General features: G+C 33.6%; 1 long non-coding RNA gene across 9 annotated transcripts in view; it reads right to left on the reverse strand.

Annotated features, from left to right (window-relative positions):
• The window catches only part of LOC140692304 (uncharacterized), a 36,190-nt gene that overhangs the window by 20,014 nt on the left and 442 nt on the right, over nucleotides 1-15,734 (reverse strand). For 2 of the 9 annotated variants that reach the window (XR_012067867.1, XR_012067866.1), the window contains exons 2-5: nucleotides 13,938-13,987; nucleotides 12,572-12,659; nucleotides 2,275-2,437; nucleotides 1,608-1,727 (exon numbers count right to left, since the gene is read on the reverse strand). This is a non-coding gene — a long non-coding RNA (uncharacterized lncRNA). Of the gene's footprint in view, nucleotides 1-1,607; nucleotides 1,728-2,274; nucleotides 2,438-3,159; nucleotides 3,205-11,546; nucleotides 11,605-12,571; nucleotides 12,660-13,937; nucleotides 13,988-15,734 lie in introns of all 9 variants that reach the window. The other 7 variants (XR_012067872.1, XR_012067868.1, XR_012067871.1 and 4 more) reach the window with 6 other exon arrangements.

Below are 15,734 nucleotides of genomic sequence, written 5' to 3' on the forward strand. Positions count from 1 at the left end.
TGGACCTAAACAACACTTTAGACAAATGGACCTAACAGACATACACAGAACTTTTCATCCAGTTGCAGAATAATTCACACTCTTTTCAAGTGAAAACAAAACATTCTCCAGGATAGATCACATGTTATGTCACAAAAGGGACCTTACAAATTGAGGAAGATTGACATCATACCAAGAATCTTTGTTGCACCATGAAATGAAACTAGAAATCAATTACAGCACAAAATTAAAAAACTCCACAAATACGAGGAAACTAAATAACACAATCTCAAATACCACTGGGTCAAAGGCAAAATCAAGAGAACTGCTGATTATAAAATTTGAATTTGAGAAGTCATAACTCACCTCTTCTCTCTAAGACTTTTAGATAAAACTAGACTCATCACAAGGCAGATGTCTGTTATTTATGACTTATTAACTGTGACTAATGGCAAATTATACCTCTACATGGAACAGAACACCTCTCATGTGAAACATTTTCCTAAGTGCTTAGGAGTATTGATTTTCAAACTGAGGTCATGTTTAAAGTGTTCTGTATAGAAATCAGTGAATTAATTGTCAATGTCTATTACTCACTTCAATCACAGAGAATTCAGATGCCCAGCCCTGCACATGACTGAACAGGATTCATGCAGATCTTGGGGTTAGCAGGTGCAGATTCTCTAATAACTACACACATCAGATGTCCATTACCAGACGTGTGGACAAAGTCAGCATCACAAGCCTGTCGCTCCAGGGATTTCTACACTGAAAGATGGCCCTAATCTGGCCCTCCAGTGACCTGAGTTCTCCCATTTCTTTCTGTCTTCTTTCTACCTCTCAGCTTTGATGGTCATACAGCATTGCTTCTTCAGGGTCGCACTCACTCTCACTGGTCTGACAGTAACAGAATCTTCCAATAAGGTTCAGGTATTTCAGTCCTTCAAAGATTTCCACAAGATCCTATGTGCTGCTCTATCTACTGCAGTTTCTCTCATCAACATACAGCCATATTTAAGGAAAAAATAAAATTTATACATTGTTTTCCAGTGTTTAAATGTGAACGAAGTTTCCTTACAAAATGAAAACTGGATGGATTTGTACAAGAGGGAAGATAATTATGTTATTTAAAATTGGCAGCCATTTTCAGAGGATGCAGTTACTAATCAAAACTATGACACTGAATTCAGGTCAGATCGCTGACCCCTCAGTATCCTCCATGCTCCACACTCACAGGAGCCCTGCTGTTGTCCCCTGTGCCTCCTGCACCTGTGCTGTGTTCAGCTGACCTCATTCTGACACATACGCCAGCACAACTAGAGAGTGAGCCTCTGCTTCTTCAGTCTCCCTCCACTGTGTCCACTATATGACTAATGAACATCAGAAGCCAATCAGCCATGAGTGAGGCATCTTTCCCCTGTGCCGAAGGGACTGAGACAAAGACAGCCGCTCTCATATTGGTGTAATGTGAAGACTTTCAACAGCACAAATACTGGGAAGGAGAATATTCAACTTCTGGGCCACAAAACATCTCAGGGACCTAGGGAAACATAACCAGAGCCCCTTAAATCTTTTATTACTTCTTGGTTTTATAGAGAAGATTCAGGCCTGTGGAGAAGCCTGCTTACCTACTGGCAACAGAGAAAGAGGAAGGACCTGCTTCTCTGTGATTGAACTGTCAGGATCACAGCTAACCTCCATCAGTCTCTGGATTTTCATTTACAAAAAGTTCAAGCACTAAGACACAACTGAAAAAGGAGAAAGAAGCCAAGACATTTTATAGTTTTCCACAATACCCAGGCTCACCTGCCACAAATCCCCTAACCATCACCTGGCACTGTGCTCTAAGAGAAACAGAGACCATTTCTCCTCTCCCAGATTCAGAACTAATATGGCTTTACATGCGGCTGCTCATATAGAAAATATGAATTCTCTTAATTTACATACAAGTAAATAAATTCATTGAATTTTATATGTTAATGAGTCCATGCTACTTAGAGTCTTACTCAATTCCCCCAATCCTGAAACCCAGGAGGCCCTGATTAACACATGTGTATTTCACTCTCCACCTCTGTGGAAGCCTCTCTGAAATTACTCAGATTTACTACTCTTTGTTTATTCACTGATTCTCCAGTATCCAACTCAACCCTCTGGAAACCTCATTCCCTCCCTACCTACCCTGCCCCTACCCCTCAGGATACACTTATCCTCACACATCCTGCCTCTACTATGTAGGGTTTTAAGTAATGTCACTTCCTCAACAATGGCTTCTGTCCCATGTAATTGGTTACTTACCAAGGAACTTATGAATTTACTCCATAAGAGTAGTTTAATTAGTAATTAGTACTCCATGCTGAAGAGTTCAGTGACATCCAAAGCTCAAGTTTCTCAACATGTGTATCATAAATGGAACATCCCATATGTAGGTTTCACTGAATATGTCACTACTTCATGAGTCCTGTAATACAAATGGTAAATCACGATTAATAGGAAGAAAATCAAAATAAGTCTGGTTGATGTATGTCTTCTTTTTAACAAAATATTTTCCATTTAATGAGGTAAATCAAGTAAACACAGTTATGGAACATATATTATGTCTATAGATTATTTCTTTTTTTTTTTTTAACAGTCTCAAAAGTAACTTTCTCAACTTTGCACAGAAGTGTCATTGTGGATTCTGTTTTTTCTCAGTACTGTAGAAAATCTGAAACAAAAAGTTCTGCGCTTGTCTTTATTTAAAATAACTTGTAATGTATCTGCATTCTCTCAGATTATGGGTCCAAGTGTGTCCATCTATGTCTTTCTACTATGGTCTGTCTTTGTCTACATGGTGCACATGGATGCTTCAGCCTCACCCCATGTTCTAGTGTATTCTCAGTGCTGTCCTGCCTGTGAACAGTTGTAAGCTGTTCTTCTGAGGGGGAGCAAAGTCTGTAATAACCTACATTGCCATCCTGGTGACATCACCCCACAATATTTTTTATTTCATTTCTGATATCTTCTTTAACCCAATAGTTTATAAGGAGTATGCACATTAATTTTCACACATTTGTGAATTTTCTTATTTTCCTCTGTCATTAATTTTTGGTTTATACCATTATTATCAGAAATGATACTTGATATGATTTCAGTCTTCTTACATTTGCTGAGCCTTGTTTTGTGACTTTATAAAGGACCTACCTAGAGAATGTTTCTTGTGTGCTTGAGAAGAACGTCGTTCTGTTGCTACTGGGCAGAATATTGTGCATATATCTGTTAGGTCTATTTCTTTAAAGATGTAGCTCAAGTAAATATTTATTTATTTATTTTCTGTCTTTAAAAACACATAGACTGAGAGTGAAGGAACAGAAAAAGATACTTCAAACAAATAGGAAAAAAAGGGGTGAGTTACACCTAAAACAGTCAAAAATACATTAATCTAACAAAGGTCAAAAAAGGCAAAGAAGGTCATTATATAATGATAGAGGAGTCAATCCATCCAAATAAATGTAACAATTATTAATATTTATGCATCCAAAATCAGAGCAACTAAATATATGTATAGCAAAAACAAGCTAAAAGGCAGAATAAACTACACTATGATAATTGTTGAGAACTTTAACACCCCACTCTCCACAAGTGATAGATCATCCAGACAATAGTTCAATACAGGATCTGTTGATGTGAACAACACTGAAGATCAAATGGTCCTAACAGTCATATATAAAATATTCTGTCTAACAAAAGTTGAATATACATTCTTCTCAAGTGTACAAAATTTTTTTTCTAGATGAGACCACATATTATGTCATATATCAAATCTCAACAAATTCAAGACTGAAATTATACCAAATGTCTTCTCTGATCATAGTATAAAACTAGAAATCAGTAGGAGGAAGAAAACTGGAAAGCTAATGAACACATAGAAATTGATCAACACTCTCCTGACCAACTAATGTATCAAAGAATAAATTTAAGAGGAAATAACAAAGTGTCTTGAGACAGACTAAAATGGAAACAAAGCATACCAAAGCCCATGAGATATAGCAAAACCAATTCCGACAGGGTGGTCTATTACAATAAATGCCTAACTTAAGAAATAAGAAAGAGCTCAAATAAACAATCTTACTTTTCTCCTCAAGGACCTGGAAAAAGACCAAACTGAGCCAAAGTTAGCAGAAGGAAGGACATAATAAAGATTACAGCAGAAATCAATGTGATAGACAAAACAACAGTAAAATTTAGCAATATTAAGAGCTAGTTCATTAAATAAATAAACAAAATTTTGAACTTTTTGCTACACTACACAAGGAAAAGGAGAGAGGAACAAAATCAACAAATTATAAATGATAGAGAAGACATTGCATCTCTACCACAGAAATAAGAAGGATAATAAGTTACTATGAACAACTACATGCAGATAAACTAGACAACCTAGATAAATGGAAAAAAAAATTCTTAGAAACATATCTAGCAAGAGGGAATCAAGAAGAAATAGAAAATCTAAATGAACCATTTACCACTGTGGAGAATAAATCTGTAATCAAAACTCTTCAAATGAAGGAAAGCTCAAGATCAGATGGTTTCACTGGTAAATTTTACCAAATATGTAATGATTTAATGCCAATCCTCAAGTCTTTTAAAAAATAGACAAGGAAGGAAAATTCCCAAATTCATTTTACAAGGCTAGCATTGCTTTCAAACTGCCAGAGAAGAAAATTTAGGCCAATAACCCAGATGAATGTAGATTTTAAAAAATACTAGCAAATCAAATAAATGTGATGCCATCTCATTAATAGAACAAAAGAAAAAATATAATGATCAATAGACACAGGAAAACACCAAACAGCCTAGGTATAAAATGAATGTAACTCAAGGCCACGGTTCAAAACATACTCAGTAGTGGAAGTCCGAAACTTTCCCCTAATGTCAGGAACAAGGCAAAGGAGCCCACCCCCACCGCTCACTCAGAAGAGTAATGAAAGTCCTAGCTGGAGCAGTCAGGTAAGGAGGAGACAGGAAAGTCATCAAAACTGGAAAATAAGAAGTGCAAATATCTCTAGTTTAAGATAACATGATTTTATCTATAGAAAGTCCTAAAAACTTCACCAAAATCCTGTTAGAACTAATCAGCATAATCAGTAAAGTTGCAGAATAAAAATTTTAAATGCAAAAATCAGTCATATCTCTATACACTGAAAATTACCTGAGGACTAAATTCATCCAAGGAGATAAAATATCACTCTATGAAATAAACTAAAAAATACAGACAAGTGTAAAGTTATCCCTTGCCCATGAATTGGAAGAATTATATTGTTAAAATGCCCATCCTACACAAAGCCATATGTTGATTTAATTCCTATCAAAATCCAGTGGCATTTTTTAAAGTAGGAAAAAAAAAATACAAAAATGTATAAGGAAACACAAAAGACCTTGTACATACAATGTTGGAGATATTGCACTCTATATCAAACTATAATATAAAGCTATAATAATCAAAATAGCATGGTACTGCCATAAAAACAATGGAATAGAAATGAGAGTCTAAATACAATCCCATGCATGTAAAGTCAACCAGTATTTGACAAGGTGGTCAGGAAGACTCAGTGGAGCAAAGACAGTCTTGTCAATAACTGGGCTTGGAGAATTTTATATTCACATGCCAAAGAATAAAATTAGACCTCTATCTAACACCACTCTGAAAATTAAATATAAAGGAAAGAAAGTCAAATATAAGACTGGAAGTCATAAAATTCCTAGAAGAAAACAGTAAAAATCTTTTTAACACAGGTCTTAAAAATTATTTTTGATGATACTTTAAGCATAAACAACAATTAAAAAAATAACAAATGAAACTACATCAAACTAAAAATCTCCTACATGAGACAATCAACAAAATGAAAAGACAGCCTATATAATGGGAAAAAAAATCTAAAAACCTTATAACTAATAAGGTGTTGATATCCAAAATACATATCACACAACTAAAAAGCATCAAAACAAATAACCCACTTAAAAGCTGTGCAAAACACCTAAAAATACATTTTTTCAAAGAAAATACATGAATTTCCAACAAATACATGAAAATGTGCTCAACATCACAAAACATTAGGGAAACTAAAATCAAACACCCAAGGAGATATCGACTCAGGATTATTAGGATGAATTTATCAAAAAGACAAGAGGCTTACTATTAAATGCTAGCAAAGGTATGGAGAAAAGGGACTGTTTGTGTACTTTTGGTTGGCTTATGAGTTGGTTTGGCCTCTATGAAAAACACTAGAGAGGTTCCTCAACATTTAACAGGACTACCATATGACCCAAAATTTCTACATATGGGAAATGTATCTAAAATAATTGAAAACATTTTGTTGAAGAGATATCTGCACCCATGTTCACAGCAACATTATTTATAATAGGCAAGAGATGATAATGACCTGCCTATCAACAAATGCTTGCATATAAAAGTTGTGCTATATTTAGACAATGGAGTATTATTCAGCAATATAAAGAAGGAAATTCTGCCATTGGTGACAATATGGATGGACGTTGAGGGCATCATGCTAAGTAAGAGAAGTCAGGCAGAGCAAGACAAATACTGTATGTCCTGATTTATATGTGAAAAAAATAAACAAAAAGTAAAATATCACATTTTTGGTTACCAAAGGTGGGCAGTGGGAAGAGGGAGAATTTGATGTAGGAAGTCCAAACATACCAACGTCCAGTTATGGGATAAACAAGTATTGAAATGTTATGTACAACATGATGAATACAGTTAACATTGCTCTGTGGTATATTTGAAAGCTGTTAAGCAAGTAGACCTTAAGTGTTCTCATTACAGGAAAATACATTTTGTTTCCTTTGTTTTCTGCATCTATATTAAAATGATGTATGTTAACTAATCTTATGTGATAATCATTTCACAATATATCAAGTCAAATCATTATAATATGCATTTGAATCTTAAACAGCACCATATTATATCTCAATAAAACCGGGGGTGGGTAATTTATAACAGTTTTACAATAATTTTCTTGAAATTAAAAGAAAATCTTGAAACAAAAGATAATGGAAACACAACTTACTAAAACTTACAAGATACCATGAAAATAGTTATGAGTTTATTACAACAAATTAGTATGACAAGAAGAAAGAATTGCAAATAAACAACTTTACTTCTCAAGGGACTAGAGCAAAAAACAAAATCCTACTAAGTTCACAAGTAGCAAAGAAATGAAATAACAAATGTGAGAGAATAAACAAAGACTGTAAATGTTAGAAAACATCAATGCTAGAGTTTGTTTTTGAAATGGTAAAATTGACAAACTGAGCTATACTAACAAAGGGTAAAACAATATGCAAATGAATCAGAAATGAGAGGCGATATTATAACTGATGCAGCAGAAATACAACAGCTTATACGAGGTGACTATCAACAAATACACACAAACAACTCGGATATGCTGGAAAAAATACACTCCTAGAAATATAAAAACTACCAAAACTGACTAATAAAAAAAACAGAAAATCTGAACAAACCAATGATGAATGAAAAGATTGTATCAGTAAAAAAATAAAAAATAAAATAAACATAAAAAGAGGCTAAGACCAGACAGTGTCTTTGGGATATTCAACCAAACATTTAAATAGAATTAATACAATCATCTCAAACTTTTTAAAAACATGAAGAGGAGGCATATTTGCAAACTCATTTGATGAGTCCAACATTACCCTGATACCAAAGGCAGAAAAGAACACTACAAGGAAGAAAAATAAAAAAACTAGCAAGTATTACTGATAAATATAGATGCAAGATTTCTCAATGACATATAAGCAAATCAAATTCAACGGTATATTGAAAAGATCATATACCATGTCAAGTGGAATTTATCCCTGAATCCAAGGACAATTCAACCTATGTAAATCAAACATGTGATGCATCACATTAATGAATGAAATACAAAAATCATATGGTAATCTCAATAGATGCAGAAAAACATGTGAAAAATTTAAACAGCCTTCCATAAACAAACAAACAATCAAACAAACAAAACCTCAACAAATTGCTATACAAAGTAAGTAATTAAACATAATAAATGTCATACTGGACAAGTTCACAGTAAACATCATACTCAATGGTGAAGTGTTTTCTGACAAAAATATAAACAAAATAATTTTGTGCAATCACCACTCATTTACCACATAATACTGGAAGTCCTGGCCAGAGCAATTAGTCAAGATAAATACATAAAAGTAATCAAAATTGAAAAGGATTAAGCAAAACTATTTGTTTGCATTTAATATGATCTTATATATAGAAAATCCTAATGATTCCATCAAAAACCTATTACAAACAATAGACAAATTCAGTCAAGTTGCAAGATACAATTTTCAACATGTGAACAGCAATGTGTTTCTATATACCAACAACAAACAATTTGAAAAATAAATTTAAAAAGCATTCATATTTAAAATGACATAAAAAATTAGGAATAAATTAAACCAAGTATGTAAAATATCCTTACACTGAAAATGACAAAACACTGATTAAAAAAAAAAAACAACTGAAAAAAAGATAAATGGAAACAATTTTCATGGTTATGAATTAGAAGTATTAAAACTGTAAGAATGTCTGTGTCACCCAAAGCTGTCTATAGATTCAATGCAATCCCTATCCAAATTCAAATGACATTTACACAGAAATACAGAAAACAAGCCTAAAACTTGTATGGAACCACAAGACACCCCTAATAACCAAATCAACCTGGTCAAAGAATTAATCTATAGATATCACAATTCCTAATTTCAAACTTTATTACAAAACTATAGTAATCAAAAATGGTAGGTAACAGTAAAAAATAGAGACCAAGTCCAATGAAGCAATCAAGTGCTCAGAAACAAACCCACTTATATAGTGCCAACAAGTACTTCACACGGGAACCAAGAAGATGTAAAGGGAAAACTATAGACTCTTCAATAAATTGTGCAGGAAAAAACTGGATAATGACCTACAGATGAATACAATTGGACCCCTTTCTTGCAGCACTCACAGAAATTAACTCAAAATGGACTGAAGGCTTAAATTTAAGACCAAAAACTGTAAAACTACTTGAAGAAAATGTAAACATAAAGCTCCTTGCTATGGTTTTGGCAAATATTTTTTGGATATGACACCAAAGTTTCAAGTAACAAAAGCAAAAACAAACAAGTGGAACTACAGAAATTTAAAAAACAAAAACAAAACAAAACAAACAAAACAAAACAAAACAAAAAAACAAAAAAAACCTCCACAGCAAAACAAATAATCAGCAAACTAAAAAGCAACTACAGAATAAAATAACATACAGGCAATTTTTTTCCATTTGTTAATCAAAAAACATTTTTTTATAAAATATATAAGTAAATCATAAAATAATAGCAATCAAATAAAACATTAAAAATAGGTTAAAGGACTTGAGTAGATTTTTTTTCAAAAAGACATATAGATGGCCAATAGGTACATGAATAAATGCTCAACATCACTAATCATCAGGGAAATGCAAATCAAAATCACAATGACACATCACATCACACCTGTTAGAATAGCCATTATAAAAAAGAAAAAAAATGTTTGCAAGAATATGAAAGAAAAGGTAAAACTTCTTTAATTTTTTGGTCAAAATGTAAACTGGTACAGTCGAATGAATATAAAAGAATTAAATTGGACCCCATCTTACACTACTCACAAAAAATATCTCACAATAAAATAGTCAAATTGTGACTTGAAATCATAAAACACCTTAAAAAAAAATCATAGAGTAAAATCCCCTCGACCTTGATCTTGTAAATAATGATTATTTGGATATGACTCCAAAGTACAGGCAAACAAAGCAAAAGCAAAAAGAAACAAGCGGGACTAAGTCAATGTAAAAACTTCTGCATAGAAAAGAATTTGAAAAAATTAAAAGGCATCATATGGAATGGGAGAATCTATTAGCAAACCATCTTTTGATAAATGGTATTTACTGAAGTATATAAATACATCATACAACTTAGCAGCCAAAAAAATAAATCTAATTAAAAATGAATAAAAGATCTGAATAGACATTTTTCCTAAGAAAACATACAAATGTGCAACACGAAAAGGTTGTCATTAATCATCAGGGAAATGCAAATCAAGACCACGAAACCATATCACAACTGTTACAATGGCGAAAGTGAAAAAAGACAAGTGAGTACAATGATTGGAAGGGATGTGAAGAAAATCCTTGTGTGTTGTTGGTAAAAATGTAAATAACCACAGACACTAGGAAAAGCAGTATGGAGTTTCTATCAAAAATTTAAAGTAGTATCCACGAGTCCCAGCACCATATTTCAAAGAGACTATCCTTTGCCCACTGAACGTGTTTTACTTCCGTCTCAAATAGTAGTTGACCTAATATACAGGGGTTTACTACTGGGTCCTCTATACTGTTAATTTAAACCATGTGTGTATTTTAATACCAATATCATTGTGTCTCATACTGTAACACTGTGATTTAGTTCTAAATCAGGAAGTGTGATGACTCCCAATTTGTTCTTTCCCAGGATTGCTCTGGTGTCTGGATCTCTGGTAGTCACATAAAACATTTTTAAGATTGATTTCCCTCCATGTGTAAAAAATGCTGTTGGAATATTGATAGAAATTGCACTGAAACTGTAAATGGCTTTGGGTATTATGGACATTTTAACATTAATTCTTCTGTTCCATTAGCCATACTTCTGGTCCAGTGTATCTTTCCACTTGTTTGGTCTTCTTCAATTTTTTCCATAGAAATCTTATAGTTTTCAAAGTACAAATTTTTCACTTCCATAGTTAAGTTTATTCTTAAGTATTTTATTGGTTTTAATGCTATTTTGAATGAGGAAACTCCAGCATCTTCAACAAATGTTGCTGGGAAGATTGGAAATCCACAAGCAGAAAAATGAAATTGGACACCTACTTTCCACCACTCACAAATATAATTTAAAATGGACTAATGACTGAAATGTAAGACCTCATACTTTAAAACTCCTACAGGAAAACTTAGAGAAGAAGATACTTAACTCTGGTTTGGGTAATAATATTGGGATATAACCCCAAACACAAGCCAGAAAAGCAAATATCAACAGATGGGACTACATCAAACTAAAAAGATCCTGCACAGCAAAAGACATAATCAGCAAAATATAAAGCCTAATACAGAGTAGGAGAGAATTTCTGCAAATCATGTATTGGATGGAGGGTTAGTATCAAAATATACGTGGACCTCATATAACACAACAGCAAAAAAAAAAAAAAAAGAGTAGACAATCCAATATAAAAAATGGGCAGTGAATCTAAATTTATATTTTAACAAAGAAGACATCCAAATACACAAAAGGTACATGAAAAGATATTCAACATGACTAACAATTAGGGAAATGAAAATTGAAAGTGGAATGAAATATCCTCTCCCTCCTGTCAGAAAGGCCATCACCAAGAAGACAAGAGACAGTGCTGACCAGGATGAGGACAAAAGAAAACCCCTGTACACTGTCAGTGGGGATGTAACCTGGTTCAACCACTATGGAAAAGCTATAGAGGTTACCCAAAAGTTAAAAATAGAGCTACCATATGCTCCAGCAGTCCTCCTTCTTGGTGTGCATCTGAAAGAAGTGAAAACAGGGTATTGAAAAGATAGCTGCATTCACATGTTTATTACAACATTATTCACAATAGCCAAGATATGGAAATGACCTGAGTGTCCAAAAATGAATGAATGGATAAAGAAGAAATGGCATTTATATACAATGGAATATTATTCTGTATTATGAAAGAAGGAATTTCTGCCATTTGGGATATTACAGATTGACCTTGAGGGTATTATGCTTGGTGAGATGAAATAAACAGAGAAAAGACAAATGTAAGATATCAGATATACAAAAACAAACAAACAAACAAACAAAAAACAAGCAAGCAAACACTTAGAAACAAATTGTTAAATGGTGGTACCTAGGTGTCAGGGTGGAGGAAATGGGGAGATGTTAAAGGGTACAAATGTGCAAGCAGAAGATAAATAAGTCATGCAGATCAAATGCACAGCACAGTGATTACAGACAACAGTGCTGTACCAGTCTCCAAAGCTCGTAAGGTACTATCTTGTGAATGTTCTTGCCACCAAAAATAAAGAAAATTATACTTGTGAGTCATGTGAGAGGTGTTAGTTAAAGCTGTGTTTGTGATCACATTGCTGTATGTAAGTGGATCAAATCAACACACTGCAGACTCTGAAAAAAGAAAAAGTAGAACTGCATGATTTCACTTACACGTGTAATCTAAAAAAGCCAAACTCACACAGAGAACAGAGTGGTGATTGTCAGGGCCTGGGAGTGGGGAAATGAGAAGATGCCCAAAGAGTACAAATGTCCATGTTTAAGATGAGTGAGTTCTGGGAAATCTCACGAACAGCATGGTGACTACAGCTAACAATGCTGTATTATTTATCTGAAAGTTACTGAGAGCAGATCTCAAAAATTCTCACCACAAATGGGAATTTTATGAGTTTATGGAAGTATCCTTATTGTGATAATAATTTCACAATACATATGTGTATCAAATCACCACATTACTTACTGGTAGGGCTGTGTCCTGGGTCACTGTCTCTCAGGACTCAGAGTTCAGTGAGTCTGTTTCACTTCATGGCTGAACATATTCAAATGGCCTGTTTATAAAATAAAAATAAAATGACTAATAATTCATTGTGACTGGCTTCAAGAATTTTTTGTTTTTTTTAATTTTGTTCCCATGCTTACATTTCACACTACTGGAACAAAATCAAATATATGCCAAAACAAATAGCACATTACAATAATGATACCAGAGTCGTGAACACAAATATTCAATGTTTCTTCCTGATGTTTTCTAATCAGAAGTGCTTTTTAAAATATTCAAACTCACTGGGTCCTAGCTGATAGCTATGTGACAAAAGTCAAATAAGCCAAAATGACAGACAATCCTGCCAGTGGTTTTAGATAATGCCATATTTTGTGCCAGAAATTAATTACCTCTTAGAAAATCACATAAAAATACTTGAAGCTCAAACTCTGGAACGTTCCTCAAATTCATCAAACTCACATGTTTTTATAATGTATGTGTCCATTCAGGTGATGAGGTAGGTAAATATAAAAAGTGATCTGTTCTTCTGTGTTTAGTACAATTAAAATAACTAAAAATGATTATAAAAAGCTTCTAAGAAATTAGAAAGATCTAGAATACAGATGGAGATATGAAAATGCTTTTTATTGCTCTGTACAAGAGTAATAGACCATCAGGTACAAATGTGTCAGATGACAAGGTATCTTCATGTTAAAAACAATGCCATCACTGCAAAGGAAAGCTTTACTGATTGTACTGAAATAAAAGAAAAAAAGAATTGGAAAAGGATCATGTTGACATAAAAATGCTCATGGCCACAAATACTATAGAGGAGCAACTGTGGCAGATGTACAAAGATGTAGAAGCCATCATTCCTCCACTGAATATGATTACACCAAATTGTTACTTAATCATTTCATAAACGTAATGGGTAACATTTCTGCTTCTATAATTTAAAATATAATAACCTTTAAAATACTCTATGAGAGGTGTGGTAGTCAAATATGTGTTCTAAGAAGTACTTTAGACACACCTAAGAATAACTAATGGTCAGAAAAATCAAATGCAATCAGCTACCACCCCATGCAAATTAATGGCATTCAGCAGATATTCATATATAAAATATGTATTAGTGTACAATATATAAATAAAATCAAATATTGTATTAATATCTAATGTAAAATATCAGGAAATGTGCTGTGCCAAAATTGGAAGCGTCCTGGTGTAAACAGATTACAATTTTGTATTCAGTTTTCATAATGGGATAATACTGTGACCTGAGCAGAAATTGTAAAGAAAGTTCTCCAAGAAAAATTCCTGACCACATCAAAAGTTGCATACTTACTATAAGGTCTCTCCCCTTGTTTACTCTCAGTATCAGAAAGTGACTTGGATCTAGAATAGGAGAATAAAAAAAAACTTTAACAAGAAACAGGAAAGCACTCTGTTAAAGAAAATAAATTGAAAGAAAAAAATGAAAGGGAAATTAAGATTCTACAGATACAAATACCAATTTTTATGAGAAAGAAGGTTAAAATTTAAAAAAAAGATTATAGATATTCTTATTTCACCTTTTGAACAAAGGTATAGAAAACTAAGCTAAATAACTTCATATTTTGCATTTATTAGGAGAAAATGTATTTGCAATGAAAAGCAGTCATTGTCCTGCCTTTTAAATATTCTGACGATTTAGTTTTGAATATATTTCATCTCAAATGTTCTTATGCAGTATGTACAATGGTTGGTATTTTAAAAATCGCCACTGTATTTGGAACTTATAAAAGTAATTCAAAATTTTAAAAATTATACTCTTGTAAGAAATTGGTAGTGGCCTAGGTATTATTTTTAACAAAACTGGTCACCCTGGAATGCTGCAAAATATTTTTCAATAAGCTTATATTTACATATATTTAAGACTGTCACTGTATTAATATTATGGAAACAACAGGCCAGCCAAGAAACAAGCACCACTCGGAGGGTTGTAATACTCAGATTTATTACACTGGCGGGCTCAGAGGGGCTTCTGCTCTGAAGCTCTGAGCACCTCCAAAACTTTTGCATTAGGTTTTATAGAGTTAATTGCAAGCATGGGGCTATAGCCAGTAAGGTCTGAACAGCAAAAGCAGGGAATCAGTACACTGGAGTTTATCTATTAGGAACAGATCATGTTACTTTTGGGAGCCCATGATTGGGTTAAAAAATTGTAACAAACCCCAGCCACTCGTCTCCTTAAAGAAGAGCAAATGTGCTTAGTTAACTGCCTTGCAAACAGGCACCTGTGCATCCGCACGCCAGTCTCCTGGCCATAAAAAGCAGAGACAATGCCTTGCTTGCATAGTTGAGGATTTAGATAGCGCTCTGTTCATGGCAAAGCAACAACCCAGGCCCTCAGCTATAAACACTGGGTGTCTCTGCTGTTAGTCTTCTATGCCCAGAACAAGGAGCTGGCTGGGCTGGTCGTCTTTTCTAACATATCTATAAGGATATATCTTGTTCCCCTCTTCCCATGACTTCCCCAAAGATAAACAAAGCCTTTGTACTCACTGTGATTTCTACAATCTCAATCCCACCCTGTCTTTCCTTAAATTCCTGCATTCCGTCACACAACTGTTAGTGATTTTTCCTTTGATTGTACACAATAAATGTGGGAGCATTTGAGAGGCTCGTGGAGTTGGCTCCCGACTCCCTCTCCCTCTCTTGACTTTTTCCACAGAGTCTTGAGTAATTCATTCAGTCTCAGTGGGACTTCTGCTGGCCAGAACCCAGTTACTGGCACTTGTTGAGCTAGGACTTATGAGTTAAGTTATTAGCCCAGTAAACCAACACTTATTAAACTTCAGATTTATGAGTTAGCCCAGCAGTACTTAGATCAGTAAACTGACACTTATTACACTTAGTTTTAAGAGTTATCTTGCTAGTCCAGCCAGGCTTTTCCTTCTCATTATAAGAAAATAACAATCGTGGCAATATTTGGACTTGAAAATGAGATAAGCTAAGAAGCACATTTTAAATATAAAATATTTTAAGTACAAAATAAATAATTGTATTCCTTTAAAGACAGGAGATTAAAAGCATAATAAACTCTGACTTTGACACACTTAAAATATAAAAGTTAATATAATGTGTTTTCATACACCTCTTT

Source organism: Vicugna pacos, unplaced genomic scaffold (genome assembly GCF_048564905.1).
Source record: "Vicugna pacos unplaced genomic scaffold, VicPac4 scaffold_5, whole genome shotgun sequence".
In the NCBI taxonomy this organism is placed as follows: domain Eukaryota; kingdom Metazoa; phylum Chordata; class Mammalia; order Artiodactyla; family Camelidae; genus Vicugna; species Vicugna pacos.